This window comes from Bactrocera neohumeralis, chromosome 4 (assembly GCF_024586455.1).
Source record: "Bactrocera neohumeralis isolate Rockhampton chromosome 4, APGP_CSIRO_Bneo_wtdbg2-racon-allhic-juicebox.fasta_v2, whole genome shotgun sequence".
Classification (NCBI taxonomy): domain Eukaryota; kingdom Metazoa; phylum Arthropoda; class Insecta; order Diptera; family Tephritidae; genus Bactrocera; species Bactrocera neohumeralis.
In genome coordinates, this window is record NC_065921.1 from 62471641 (window position 1) to 62487047 (window position 15407).

A 15407-nucleotide genomic window follows, 5' to 3' on the forward strand; every position below is an offset into this window, starting at 1 on the left:
AGTTCAACCGTATTATTTCTTCTTCTGCGAGATCCGTCAGATTTAATAGTTCCTGTATTTTTATAAATTGAAGTTTGTGTTGCTCAATACCCTCCTCATTCTCCAAGGGGAAAATAATTTCTGTCCGCGGCATCGGCGGATATGGCATGTTGAATCGGCACACTTGTTTTCCATGCAGGTCTCTTAGGCAAGCTCGACCATGTCTGTGTTTTTGGTACTGAATAAATTCCTGTAAGTCCAAATCATCCCCATCAGTCGTAATGTGTCGGTCGATGAAAGTTTCAACTTCAGTTGTGTTGATGATTCCATCACTTTCCAATTGCGGTGCATCGCTTAACCAGTACATGCCATGACAATGTGGTGATCCCTATGCTGAAATTCAATTCTGTAATAGTAACGGACTACTAAATGTACTCCAAACAGTCCATTTTTTAACAATTTCAACATTTGGCGGAATCGATTGTCGAAATATCTGGAACATGTAACTGGATCTGTCCTTATGAGTCTCGCCTTTTCAGAACTTGATAGGCAGTGGCCTCTTCTTCCGAAATGTCTACTTTATCTACTACTTTCTTTAATATGACCAACAGTTCCGGCCATTTTGTCTCTGCAGCTGACATTGTTATGATGTAGGCAATCCAAACCGACGGATCATTGCTAAAACTTTTTTCTTTTCAGCCTCCCAATGTGCAGGTGAGGATCGAAGTCCTTTGAGGATATGATAGCCGTCATCATACTGAATAAGGTTGCTGACAAAGTTTTCATCCCTCACATTTGCAGCAGTTATATTTCTTGATCCAGACTTTTTCCGCAGGCAAATAGAAATAGCATTTTTGATGCGCTCTAACTCATAGAACTTATAAATATACAGAAGGACGTCCACACGCGCACAACATCGATCATAGCGTCGTATTACAGATCGCGCAATTTCGCTATAATTTGTCGTGGATGTCCTCTTCTTTCCGCCGTAAATTGTTGGATACGACAACTCCTGAGCATCGTCGTCGATTGTAACATCCCTTGGGCACCTTGCCCTGGTGCCATTGCAACTCGTTCAATCGATCTGTTTTCAAGGGGTTCATTGTCCATCAAAGTTTCCTGGCCACCTGGATTTAATTACTCTTCCATTTCCTGTACATTTTCCTGACGGGCAAAAAAAGCAGGTTTCTTACTGCTACCTCATCTGCAGGATCCGCAATAAATGGCACAGTTTCCTCGTTTCCTACATTTACGAGCCAATCACTTGACATTTGAATGTTGTGCTTGACGTAGAGCTCTGTACCCAACAGATAATTCAGTGCCTGCAATATTTTTGCTGGTCGCACTGTCTCTGTCATAAAATTTTGCTCATATTCCAAGCGACGTTTCAGGTGCACTTGAATAATATTGCTGTTGTCAAATCTTCGTGGTAGCATGGTGACTGTCTCTACAACAGAAATCGGGATATTTACTACTGCTCCACGAATAGCACATTGTCGTTCATATCCTAAAGATATGATGCGAATAAATGGGATTCTCGGGGATATTAGCCTTTCCTTCAGACACGTTAAATCCTGAAGACATTCCGTAATGTCAGAAAACTCCAATCCTTCTGAGAGGCAGATAATTTGTATTTTCCCTTGTTTGACAAAACGATAGCAGGTGCTACAAAAATTATATTTTTGGTCCGAAGATGGAAACTTCGATGACAAATAAAAAACTTTTCTAGCTCTTCCGAGTGCGTGAACTTTGCTGAGGTCTGACCTTTTTCTAGCTTTTTTACTTGGTGAGGGAACCAAGTGCCCCACAACACACGCATATTTCAGTGGGCCCTTTTTTATCAACAATGCGTACATATCAAAGATATTGGCAGCTCGACGTTGACGTGCTTGTTCTTCTAGCAGTGCATCAGGAGAAAGTTCACGACGTCTTCTAATATTCCTCCTGGCTTGCCTTTCGCTCTCCAACTGACGATTTGCGGGATCCGAGCAATATAATTGTACTCTTTGCAATATTGATTCCGGCGCATTTGCAAGTTGTTGCTTGCTTTAAAATTTGTTCACGACGTCTTGTTATTGGATCTCTTCGACGACTTCTCCTCAATGCTGCATCTCGTTGCCTTTCTTCTTCTCTGATTATTGGATTCTGGCGTCGTATAGAACGTTCCATTGTGTCGCGCTCCTGCTTCTGAGCTCTATATTCCGGATACAAGCGCCTGATTGAATGTCCTATTGTGTCGCGCTCCTGCTCCGCTGTTCTATATTCTCGATTGGTCCGTCTGTTTAAATGTTCCAAGGTGTTGCGTTCCTGCTCCTCTGCTCTATACTCCGGATTTAAACGCCTATTTAAATGTTCCACGGTGTTGCATTCCTGCTCCTCTGCTCTATACTCCGGATTTAAACGCCTATTTAAATGTTCCACGGTGTTGCGTTCCTGCTCTTCTGCTTTATACTCCGGATTTAAACGCCTATTTAAATGTTCCACGGTGTTGCGTTCCTGCTCTTCTGCTCTATACTGCGGATTTAAACGCCTATTTAAATGTTCCGCAGGGTTGCGCTCCTGCTCCGCAGCTCAGTGAAGCAGGTTTTGTCGTCTATTGGAACGTGCAGAACTGTCCCGAATTCTCTCTTCATTACGGAACTCCAAATTTGAACTGCGTAATTGTGCAACATAGTCGGCGTTCCTCAGTCGATTTATTTCCAAATTTTGACTATATTGTTGTCGGCTTCCATTCAAAGCATTGCGACGTCTTTGTTCCTGCGAGTGCCTAGATACTCTTGGCATTTTTATAAATTAATATAAAATATTTATCTTCTTCTTTTTAATTGGCGTAGACACCGCATACGCGATTATAGCCGAGTTAACAACAGCGCGCCAGTCGTTTCTTCTTTTCGCTACGTGGGGCCAATTGGATATTCCAAGCCAAGCCAGGTCCTTCTCCGCTTGGTCCTTCCAACGGAGTGGAGGTCTTCCTCGGTCTTTTAATTCGCTGAACTATGTCAATGTCGTCATATATCTCGTACAGCTCATCGTTCCATCGAATGCGATATTCGCCGTGGCCAACGCGCAAAGGACCATAAATCTTTCGCAGAATTTTTCTCTCGAAAACTCGCAACGTCGACTCATCAGATGTTGACATCGTCCAAGAATCTGCACCATATAGCAGGACGGGAATTATGAGCGACTTACTTATATAGTTTAGCTTTTGTTCGTCGAGAGAGGACTTTACTTTTCACATGCCTACTCAGTCCGAAGTAGCACCCGTTGGCAAGAGCAATCCTGCGTTGGATTTCCAGGCTGACATTGTTGGTGGTGTTTACGCTGGTTCCAAGATAGACGAAATTATCACGGTAGTTGGCGCAGATTGTGGGGTCTCCTTTTTTATGGATTGGGCATAGCACACCTAAATTCCAATCGTTGGGCATGCTTTCGTCCGACCATATTTTACAAAGAAGCTGATGCATGCTCCTTATCAGTTCTTCTGGATCGTCTGCTCCATCGTCATCGATTGGGGAATCGGGTTCGCCTTCTCCTGGCATTATGCGTTCACTGCCATTCAGCAGGCTGGAGAAGTGTTCCCTCCATAATTTAAGTATGCTCTGGGCATCGGTCACTAGATCGCCTTTGGTGGTTCTACAAGAGTATGCTCCGGTCTTGTAACCTTCGGTAAGCCGCCGCATTTTTTCGTAGAATTTTCGAGCATTACCCCTGTCGGCCAGCTTATCAAGCTCTTCGTACTCGCGCATTTCAGCCTCTTTCTTTTTCTGTCTGCAAATGCGTCTCGCTTCCCTCTTCAACTCTCGGTATCTATCCCATCCCGCACGTGTAGTGGTCAATCGTAACGTTGCGAGGTAGGCAGCCTGTTTTCTCTCCGCTGCGACACGGCACTCCTCGTCGTACCAGCTGTTCCTTTGCACTTTCCGAAAACCAATGGTTTCGGTTGCAGCTGTACGTAAGGAATTTGAAATGCCGTCCCACAGTTCCCTTATACCGAGTTGTTGACGAGTGCTCTCGGAGAGCAGGAGTGCAAGCCAAGTAGAAAATCGTTCGGCTGTCTGTTTTGATTGCAGCTTCTCGACGTCGAACCTTCCTTGTGTTTGTTAACGTGCGTTTTTTGCTGCACAGAGGCGGGTGCGAATCTTGGCTGCAACAAGATAGTGGACGAGTCGATGTTAGGACCTCGGAGCGCACGCACATCTAAAACACTGGAGACGTGTCTTCCGTCTATCACAACATGATCGATCTAGTTGGTAGTTTTTCGATCCGGAGACAGCCAGGTAGCTTGATGAATCTTCTTATGCTGGAATCTAGTACTACAGATAACCATATTTCGGGCCCCGGCGAAGTCAATCAGCCTCAACCCATTTGGGGATGTTTCGTCGTGGAGGCTGAATTTACCGAAAGTAGTGGCAAAGATACCTTCTTGGCCCACCCTGGCGTTAAAGTCGCCAAGCACGATTTTGACATCGTGCTGGGGGCAGCCCTCATAAGTGCGCTCCAAGCACTCATAAAAGGCATCTTTGGTCACATCGTTCTTCTCTTCCGTCGTGGCGTGGGCGCAAATCAGCGATATGTTGAAGAACCTCGCTTTGATGCGGATTGTGGCTAGACGTTCATTCACCGGAGTGAATGATAGTACTCGGCGACGGAGTCTCTCTCCCACCACGAAGCCAAGACCAAACTTGCGCTCCTTTATATGGCCACTGTAGTAAATGTCACAAGGACCTACTCGTCTCTGTCCTTGTCCCGTCCATCGCATTTCTTGGACGGCGGTGATGTCAGCCTTTATTTTTGCGAGGACATCAACCAGCTGGGCAGCGGCACCTTACCAAGAACAAAGAAAAAACAGCCTCGGATGAGAGACCCCCCTTTTGATGACGACCATAAAATATTTATACCAATAAAAGATATACAAAAAAAATTAACAGCTAAAATTAATAATAAATAAATAAAAATATATTCCAAAAAAATAATGGTTTTTTTTATAAAGGATTTTTTCGATAAATTTGATAGTCGCTTGTGTTGTTCTAAGTTTAAGCTGTAGGCGAAAATTAAAGTAATCCGTTGAGTTTACACCCTATTTATATAATTTTTTAGAACCTTATATGTAAAGTCCTTCCTACAGTTACACTTTACCTAACCTCCCAACTTTGTTTTTACCTAGGTTTTGGTTTACCTACCCATCAGTTTATTAGGGCTGAATAAATATGCTTACAATGTTAATTATTCATATCTGGAAAAATTAGGGATTTATTTATTATTTCTAATTTCTTCATATTTTTGCTACTTATCTTATGTGCCATATAATTGTATATACTTGTCAAAAAAATCTTCTATACAAAAATGTATGGTATAATTGTCTGGTCCCTGAATACTTTATTCATCAAGCAATTTTAGTGGAAATATTAAGGCGTAATTACAAAAAAACATTGCAGCGGCTTTTTATACCTCAGTTATACTTTCTACCTACCCATCGAACTACTTGTACGTTTAGTTCCTACCTAGGTTAGTACCTATTTAATATTCTACGATCTTCCGATCGTTTAGTTTATAAAGCAGCTATATGTTATAGTAGTCCGATATCGGCCGTTCCGACAAATGAGCAGCTTCTTGAAGAGAAAATGACGTTTGTAAAATTTCAAAAGGATATCTTAAAAACTGAAGGACTAGTTCGTATATATACAGACGGAACAGACATGGTTAAATCGACTCAGCTCAACATACTGATCATTTATATACATATATACATACTTTATAGCGTCTCCGACGCTTCCTTCTGGGTGTTACAAACATCGCGACAAACTTAATATACCCTGTTCAGGGTATAAAAAATAAAAATTAAATAAATTTAAATAGCAAGTAAATAAGTAATGCTATTAATAAAACAAATAACCCGTCTTTTACGAAAAAAAAACCTTTTTATACTTAAAAAGTTTTCAGTTCACACTGAGAAACCTTTACTTCATTTTAACAAATATTTCTACATACAACCAAACTAATGAACAATAACACAAATCAAAATACACCTGCAGGAGCTACACGCTCAAAACAGGTTGTTAAATTCATTTCACAAAGTGATAGTTTAATAAGATACTGCACTAGATTTGCCTCCTCACCGATTCACGAAAACTCGGAATCGTTATTAGATTTAAAAAGTCAAAACCTTAAAAATTTTTGGACTCTCCTCCAAGCGGCTCATGACGCCATTGTAGATTCTGACGATTCAGATCTACCACAAAATTTTAAATTATCTGCTTACGCCATATACGAAAACTGCTTAGACTAGTTCGAAGAAACCAAAGCTATTATCTCCGATCAACTAAAGCTTATTAAAGCAATTGCACTTACTCCCCACAGTAGAGTAGAGCTGCCACAAATAGACTGTCAAAAGGCAAGTTCAGGCTTCCACCTCGAGGTGCCCGCATGTGACACAGAGACATTCTATGGAGGTTATGAAGAATGGCCGTCCTTCCGGGACATGTTTACAGCCGTTTACATCAATCATCCAGAAATATCAAAAGCACAAAAATTGTATCACCTTCGATATATGACAAAAGGTCAAGCAGGCGTCATAGTAAAACAGTTCGCTCTTAATGACGATAATTTCAATTTGGCTTGGGAAGCTCTAAAAGCGTGATATGAAAACGTAAGAATACTGGTCGATAAGCAAGTAACGACACTGTTAAACTTGCCAAAAAACAAGAAAGAATCAAGTGAAGAATTTGAAACACTACAGTCCGCTGTTTCTAATTGTTTGTCGATTCTGTCGACACAAAATATTCCCACAGACAGCTGGGACCCAATTCTGGTAAACATTTGCACCGCCGCATTACCAGAAAAGTCGTTACTTCTATGGGAGCAATCGCTATCATCACGAAAAACGTGCCCAACGTGGCAACAAATGAAAGACTTTCTCACCACCCAATATGAAATTGTGGAAAGGTTAGAAAAAAAAATCAAAACTAAGATCAAACTCGACCAAAATGGAAGCTTAAATAGACCCCAAGTTAGAAACAAAAACAATTCAAACAAAAGCTTTTACAAAAAGCAATCGTTCACATCCGAACTGAAAAAACAAACGTCATGCGAACTATGTAAAAAGGGCATAGGCTTATATCTTGCGAGAAGTTTAAAAACGTAAAAGTTAAAGAACGAAACAATTTTGTCAGGTTAAAAAGACTTTGCACAAATTGCCTGTCAAATGCGCACACATATAAAAATTGCAAAAGCATATTCAATTGCATCTATTATCACAAAAGACATCATTCAATGCTTCATTATAGCATATATCCCATCTCACCCCAAAGAAGCGCTTATACAAAAAGAACCACGGGTTTAATTACAAAAGCAAATCCCGAAACCCAAAATAAAAAATAAAAAATTGCCAAGACACCATGCTGCTCAAAGGCACGAGAAACTCAAACGCTGCACAGTGAAACACAAAGTGGACTAGTTACAGAACTAGTTACCACCATACCAACTCAAGTTGAGTATAATACAAACAAACACCTTTATTCGCAATTAAGGAAATCTCATAAGGTAAGAAAACTTACCCCCATAACGAACAAAACTCTAGAAGATCGGTATTGTGAAGACTTCTCTAAAGCCACGTCTACGCGATCAAATAATGGACAGTATGTTCCACGACTTCCTGTAGAGCCACAATTGTCCAACATCCCACATATTGACAGAAAAAACAAAGTAAAAATTCACTCTGACAATAATAAAAATTCAAATATATGTCACGTTTCGACCCCCCAGGGTGGCCTTCGCCACTTATGATTACTGACGCAAGATTTATGGGACGAACAAATGAAACCGAACTAAAATTTCGCAGATATAAATACAGCGATGGGTGAACTATTCCCCACATATGGGAATTTATGGGACGAATAAATGAAACCGAACTAAAATTTCGCAGATATAAATACAGCGATGGGTGAACTATTCCCCACATACCAAGCCAATACGGTTTCTGAATATCCATATAGCGCATCATCTATGTGCGCACACAAAGCGATACCACGAACACAACTTATTACTAATTCAATATGGCAAAATGTAAATAATATCGCTTTTATCTTCAATTGTACATACTAAAAAGTCAAAAAAAATCGAGACATTTCGTTCAATTTTGCTTCATAGCTAAATTTTAAAATTATTAGCAAAAACTCAAAAGAAAAGTTAAGGGATCGCCATATTCTCAATGCGATACAGTGACGCACCCCCACTTACAAAAAGCAAAGGTCACTCTTATCGCATCTATCCATCCGCTTCTCATATGGGTGGGTTATGGGAATCAGCTATAAAAAGCATCAAATTAATTACGAAGAATTCTCTACTCTTCGAATCAAATCCGTTCTCCATTCACGGCCATTCTCTCACAAGATGCCTCTAATTTTATAGTACTAACTGAAGGGCTAAGGAGTACCCATTCTGGCCACATCTTAGCCAGGCGTGGAGTTACCACCCTTCATAAGCCGATAACGCAAATAATAAAAACCTAATTTAACTAGCCGATTGTAAAGAAATATGAAATAGGAACACAAATATATGAAAACCTATCAAAGAAACAACCGCAAATATAACAACTATGAAAAGCAGTTACAAACTCATAAATCCGTAAAATATAGTTACTTATTGTACGCACGTAAAAGCATATGTACATACCAAATACTAAGTATGTTTAAAACCAAATCCGTTTTCAACATTTATAACATGTGTTCTGCGCCCTCGGCAACTCAACCAGCAATATGCCGAAATACAGATAACAGCATATACGTAATACTAGGCAAAATATTCGCCTAGGGGGCCCAGGATGTTGAAATGAGTTAAGCATCTACCCACTCTACCCGGGAAAAAGTGGCGCAACCTAGCTAGACACAACACCAATACACCACACCACCAATACACCACCCCTGAGGACACATTGGATTTCACCACAAAAGATGTCAAAAGGATTGGTTCATCGCTATTATCTTATTCACATTCGCTTCGACACTGAGCCGCGTCAACACCTTCTGCATATTTTACATCGATCGGTTGAATCTAGCGCGCTGCGTTCAGCATTTGATTCAACCGAGATCCTGCACGTCTTTTTCTCATCTCGTGTCCTCGCCGTGGAATTTCAATCGCACATTCGCACGTAGCGAGTACATTTAGCTTTGCTCTTTACATATTTTGTGATTAAATATAAAATGACAAAATCACCTTTGTAAATTAAACCATTTTATATAAAATAAAAAAAAGCATTTTTTTTCTTTACCCCGATTATTCACATTTAAATAATAATACTTTTCGTTTAAGTGGTCCTAATGTTAACTATGAAAGAGTGGTAGCGGTAAGCGAAAATAACAAAAAATCAGGATACTCATATTTAGTTATATAATCAGCCCTATCACGCAATCCATCGTAGACTGTTTTTTCGGGAAAGTTACGAAACTGCTATCATACAATTCGAACAGTTCCGAAAGTAAGTTCGAAATTCATAGAGTTGCATTCACTGAATTCACTCGGAACGGAAAATTTTTAAGTTTAGCGGAATTTTTGTACGACAGGTTTGTGCTATCGGTGAAAAAAATTAAAAAAAAGAAAAATGTAAGTTTTAAATTGAAAATAAATATGTAATAGTTTGAATTCAATTAAAAATTTTTATTATTTATTAAAAGAAATACACATGGGAATGAGATAACCGCTCGCTCTGAGTGATAGTCGGAGACTGAATGTTAATTGATTTTTTTTGTGAAATGAAGGCTTTCTTACCTTAAGGTAAAATATCTTTTTATAACAATCTACCTAGTATTCGATAAGTCTACTCTGCTAAAGTTGTACTATTAGAGTTACATACAAGGCAGCAATGATTTTCTTGTTGGAAAACTTCTTATATATGGGAAACAGTTTTACAATTATCATTGCATAATTAAGTAACCTTCGGTTCTAATTTTAGTCAAAATTCAAAAGATTCAGCATCTTTCTCATTTTAGTATTTTATATAAATACATAAATAGTGGAAAATTATTAAAGTATTGAATGAACTTTCAACCGAAACCCAAACTCAACAATTACTTGGCAAACAAGCGTTCTTCACAATTATGCTCTTTCCTAAAACACGCCCACTTCGTCTTCTACTCTTCTCAACTTCGCAAATATAAATTATGTCGTAGCCGAATTGAAAGTATTATAAGTATATGTGTGTGTGTGTTTCTTTGTGTGTTGAGCCTATGGTTTGCATTTACGAACTTGTGGTCCATACACACACACAGACTCATATTCCAAAACATCTGCTAACCACTTTGGCCACAACAAAAGTGCACGTGTGCATGTTTTCACAACTTGTTTTTTGTGGCTAAACGTCTAACACGCACCCCTACCCTATATATAAGTGTGTGTGAGTGTGGGCGTATTAAGCTCTCTCAATCGATGCAGCACATAATATTGATTTTATTAACTCGCTATAATAATCGGTTTAACAATAAAAACAACAATGATGGTCCACCAATGTCCACGGGTAAAATAAATGCTCGCCAGCTTCAACTCTTTTATGCTCGCCAGCTTCCGCATGCGAAAAGTTTTCATTGCTACCACATTTATTGTTGATGTTAATGATATTGTTGAATACAGCAGCGCCTGCCACACTGTCATAATTATTTTTCGCTTGTTCGAAGCACGTGAGGGTGCTATTGGTCATGGCGAAGCATAAGAGATGTGAATACTGAGCAAGACAGTCTACTTCTTCTTCTACATTTTTTACACCAAAATTCTCAGTCAGACAAAGTGTTTCTTTTGCAGCTCGTCACAGAAAGCGAAAGGGCAGTTTAAGCTTCCATGCAAGAAATAAATGATAATGCCTGCACTTTTTCTTCCATTATGATAATCGATTTAACGTGATCTAACAGGTTTTAATAAAAACTTAAGTCACATCTTATTGCAATGAGAAAGCTTTCCTATCAGAGGAACCTTCGGAGGTTTAAAACTAACTTCCGATAACAGACAGTCGCTAGATAAACTCTTTTCCTTATTATAGAAATTTAAATTCACGATTCTTCATGTTGTCAATACTGCAATTTATATTGCAAAGTTACCTTAAGTAGGGCATTTTGGATTTAATTTCACGATTCTTCATGTTGTCAGCACTGCAATTCTTCATATTGCAGCAGTTTATATTGCAAAGTTACCTTAAGTAGGCCATGTTGGATCTCCGCACAAATTAATGAATTTTCAAGCACAGTAAACTGGAAAAATTATCGGTCCTTAAGTTCGTAACCAGGTTATCCAGAAAACCGTAGCTCCTTTTTTCTTCATAACGTCTTAACAAAAATGGTCTTACAGATTAGAATTCGCCTTGACACGTGTATTTCACAATGGGAACTTAGGGCAGAATTTACTAGACGCAAATGTTTCTATTAAAGTCAAAAATTTTCCAAGACTACAAAAATACAAATTACTTACATATATGCAGCCCAGTTACAATCTCTAAAAATAATATTTATTTTTCACTAAATTTATGTCTGTATATAAATACATTTGAAACATGATCTCTTTACTGCAGTATGAACTCCTTCCTAATTATTTTTCTATATCATGTCACTTTCCATTTATCTATAGTTATAGCGAAGAGTTATATTCAGCCCTATCACGCAATCCATCGTAGAGAAGCTACGAATACGAATGTCCGCTACGAATACGAATGTCCGCTACGAATACGCATAATAATAATTTAATCCATGTGAATTCGAAACTTTTGTTGCCAGACTTAACTTTGAATTTTGACATTTCGAAATCAGCTATGTAGAAGAAAAAATTTAAAATTTGATTAATAAAAGTGAAATCGTTTGTATTCAAATTGATTTTACGAACAAAATATGTATTCGCTAACGTTTTTATTTATGTTGCTTGAGGAAGAACGTGAGAGAAGTCGGCGTGATCTTTCCAGAAATACGGATTTCCAGGCGCGATTTTGTGTGTAGATGGTACACATATTAAAACCGTTGCTCCAACTAAAGATAAGTTTCTCTATTATAACCGCCAAAGGATACTTTAGTATCAATGCCATGATTGTAAGTTTGGTGACAAACTCGCATTTCAAACATCTTAATCAATGTTTTGCAGATATGTGACAATAAAATGAAAATACGTTATGTGAATGCTCAGTTTCCTGGCAGCAATCACGACTCCCACATATGGAAAGTCAGCAATGCTCGTTATTTTCATGAGAAAAAGTACCTGGATGGTGAACGAAACAGTTGGCTTTTGGGTATTATACATACAAACATATATATTACAAAAATTCCCAAAATTTTATATTTGTACAGGAGATGCTGGATATGCCTTAGAACCATGGTTAATGACACCATTCCGTACCCCTCCCTCAGGAAGCCCAGAAGAGAAATATAATAAAATACATGCAAAAGAAGAAGAGATTAAAAGTTTTAGTATTTAATATTATCAATTAAAACTTTTAATTGAATTCAAACTATAACATATTTGTGTTGTTTAGTATTTAATATTATCAATTAAAACTTTTAATTGAATTCAAACTATAACATATTTGTTACCAGTAAAATAATCTTTAATGCGATTTCTGCAGGTCCAAAGTAATTACCACCAAGCAACAATATGCACTAATGGTGGAGCTGTTACAGCAAAAACCTGAAATGGCGCAGGGTTTTACCAAGTGCCCTAAAGAAGAAGTGGCAGCTTTTTGGAACAATATGGCCCAAGAACTCAATAGTGTTGGTCCGCCTATCAAGGATATTTCCAGCTGGAAGAAGGTAATATAATAAAGTTGTAGATTTTATTGTTGTAACAGGATAATTTAAAGCTTGTTTGACTTATTTTTTATTAGGTATGGCTTGACTGGAAGGCCTACATAAAAAGAAAATTGGTTGAAAATAAAAAGGAGCAGTCAGCTACTGGTGGCGGCAGAAATAGGCAGCACTATTTCAATGAATTGGAGGAAGCGGTGATAACACTAACGACATTGCAAACAAGTACAAGTGGTATTGAGAATACAGTGAGCATCGGCTTACCTATTGTAGCCGACGTGGGCAATGAGACAGAGGCTGACGTATCAATGCCATCAGTGACCTGCAGTCCAGCACTGCCTAGACGTACTACTAGGCCACCGGAAACATGTACAGCCGATTTAATTAAAGAACAATGTAATATTCAAAAAGAATTTCAAAAAAAAGATTATTGATAAGTTGGACGATCTCTCATTACGTATGCGACGAGTAGACAGAGCATTGGAAATGCAAAATGATTTAAAAAAAGCGGAAGTGGAAGAAATTAAAAGGCACAACATAGCTATGGAGAATTTGATAGCTGCTAAAAATTCCATTAAACAGCAAATGTTAGAGGTAGAGGAGAAAAAATTGCAATCCATGACAAAAAATAATTAAATAAATTAAATAAATACTTAATTAAAACTATAAATATTTTGTGTTAATATTTATTTAGGATATTATACTCGGGTAAGTGTAGCACATATAGCTTCTCTGATTTGTGAAGCTGCATCATTAGAAGTTGATGAAAGAATTTCATTACCTTCTCTAAAAATATTTGGTTCCGAATTATTTTCTAAACTTTCATCATTCACGCGATAGTGAATGCAAACGTTGTGTAACGCTGCCGCAACATTAACGATTTGAGATGCCTTCCATGGCTCGTAGTGAAGCTCACGAGCACCCAGAAGACATATAAATCGATTTTTAAAAACTCCTATTGTTCTTTCAACGATATTTCTCGCTTTTGCGTGTATTTTATTATATTTCTCTTCTGGGCTTCTTGAGGGAGGGGTACGGAATGGTGTCATTAACCATGGTTCTAAGGCATATCCAGCATCTCCTGTACAAATATAAAATTTTGGAAATTTTTGTAATATATATGTTTGTATGTATAATACCCAAAAGCCAACTGTTTCGTTCACCATCCAGGTACTTTTTCTCATGAAAATAACGAGCATTGCTGACTTTCCATATGTGGGAGTCGTGATTGCTGCCAGGAAACTGAGCATTCACATAACGTATTTTCATTTTATTGTCACATATCTGCAAAACATTGATTAAGATGTTTGAAATGCGAATTTGTCACCAAACTTACAATCATGGCATTGATACTAAAGTATCCTTTGCGGTTATAATAGAGAAACTTATCTTTAGTTGGAGCAACGGTTTTAATATGTGTACCATCTACACACAAAATCGCGCCTGGAAATCCGTATTTCTGGAAAGATCACGCCGACTTCTCTCACGTTCTTCCTCAAGCAACATAAATAAAAACGTTAGCGAATACATATTTTGTTCGTAAAATCAATTTGAATACGAACGATTTCACTTTTATTAATCAAATTTTAAATTTTTTCTTCTACATAGCTGATTTCGAAATGTCAAAATTCAAAGTTAAGTCTGGCAACAAAAGTTTCGAATTCACATGGATTAAATTATTATTATGCGTATTCGTAGCGGACATTCGTATTCGTAGCTTCTCTACGATGGATTGCGTGATAGGGCTGAATATAACTCTTCGCTATAACTATAGATAAATGGAAAGTGACATGATATAGAAAAATAATTAGGAAGGAGTTCATACTGCAGTAAAGAGATCATGTTTCAAATGTATTTATATACAGACATAAATTTAATGAAAAATAAATATTATTTTTAGAGATTGTAACTGGGCTGCATATATGTAAGTAATTTGTATTTTTGTAGTCTTGGAAAATTTTTGACTTTAATAGAAACATTTGCGTCTAGTAAATTCTGCCCTAAGTTCCCATTGTGAAATACACGTGTCAAGGCGAATTCTAATCTGTAAGACCATTTTTGTTAAGACGTTATGAAGAAAAAAGGAGCTACGGTTTTCTGGATAACCTGGTTACGAACTTAAGGACCGATAATTTTTCCAGTTTACTGTGCTTGAAAATTCATTAATTTGTGCGGAGATCCAACATGGCCTACTTAAGGTAACTTTGCAATATAAATTGCAGTGCTGACAACATGAAGAATCGTGAAATTAAATCCAAAATGCCCTACTTAAGGTAACTTTGCAATATAAATTGCAGTATTGACAACATGAAGAATCGTGAATTTAAATTTCTATAATAAGGAAAAGAGTTTATCTAGCGACTGTCTGTTATCGGAAGTTAGTTTTAAACCTCCGAAGGTTCCTCTGATAGGAAAGCTTTCTCATTGCAATAAGATGTGACTTAAGTTTTTATTAAAACCTGTTGGATCACGTTAAATCGATTATCATAATGGAAGAAAAAGTGCAGCCATTATCTTTTATTTCTTGCATGGAAGCTTAAACTGCCCTTTCGCTTTCTGTGACGAGCTGCAAAAGAAACACTTTGTCTGACTGAGAATTTTGGTGTAAAAAATGTAGAAGAAGAAGTAGACTGTCTTGCTCAGTATTCACATCTCTTATGCTTC

At 37.9% G+C, this 15407-nt stretch overlaps 1 pseudogene; it reads left to right on the forward strand.

Moving 5' to 3' along the window:
- The first annotated feature begins 12533 nt into the window (after positions 1-12533).
- LOC126755818 (uncharacterized) lies at positions 12534-13379 on the forward strand (annotated as a pseudogene).
- Positions 13380-15407: the final 2028 nt, after the last annotated feature.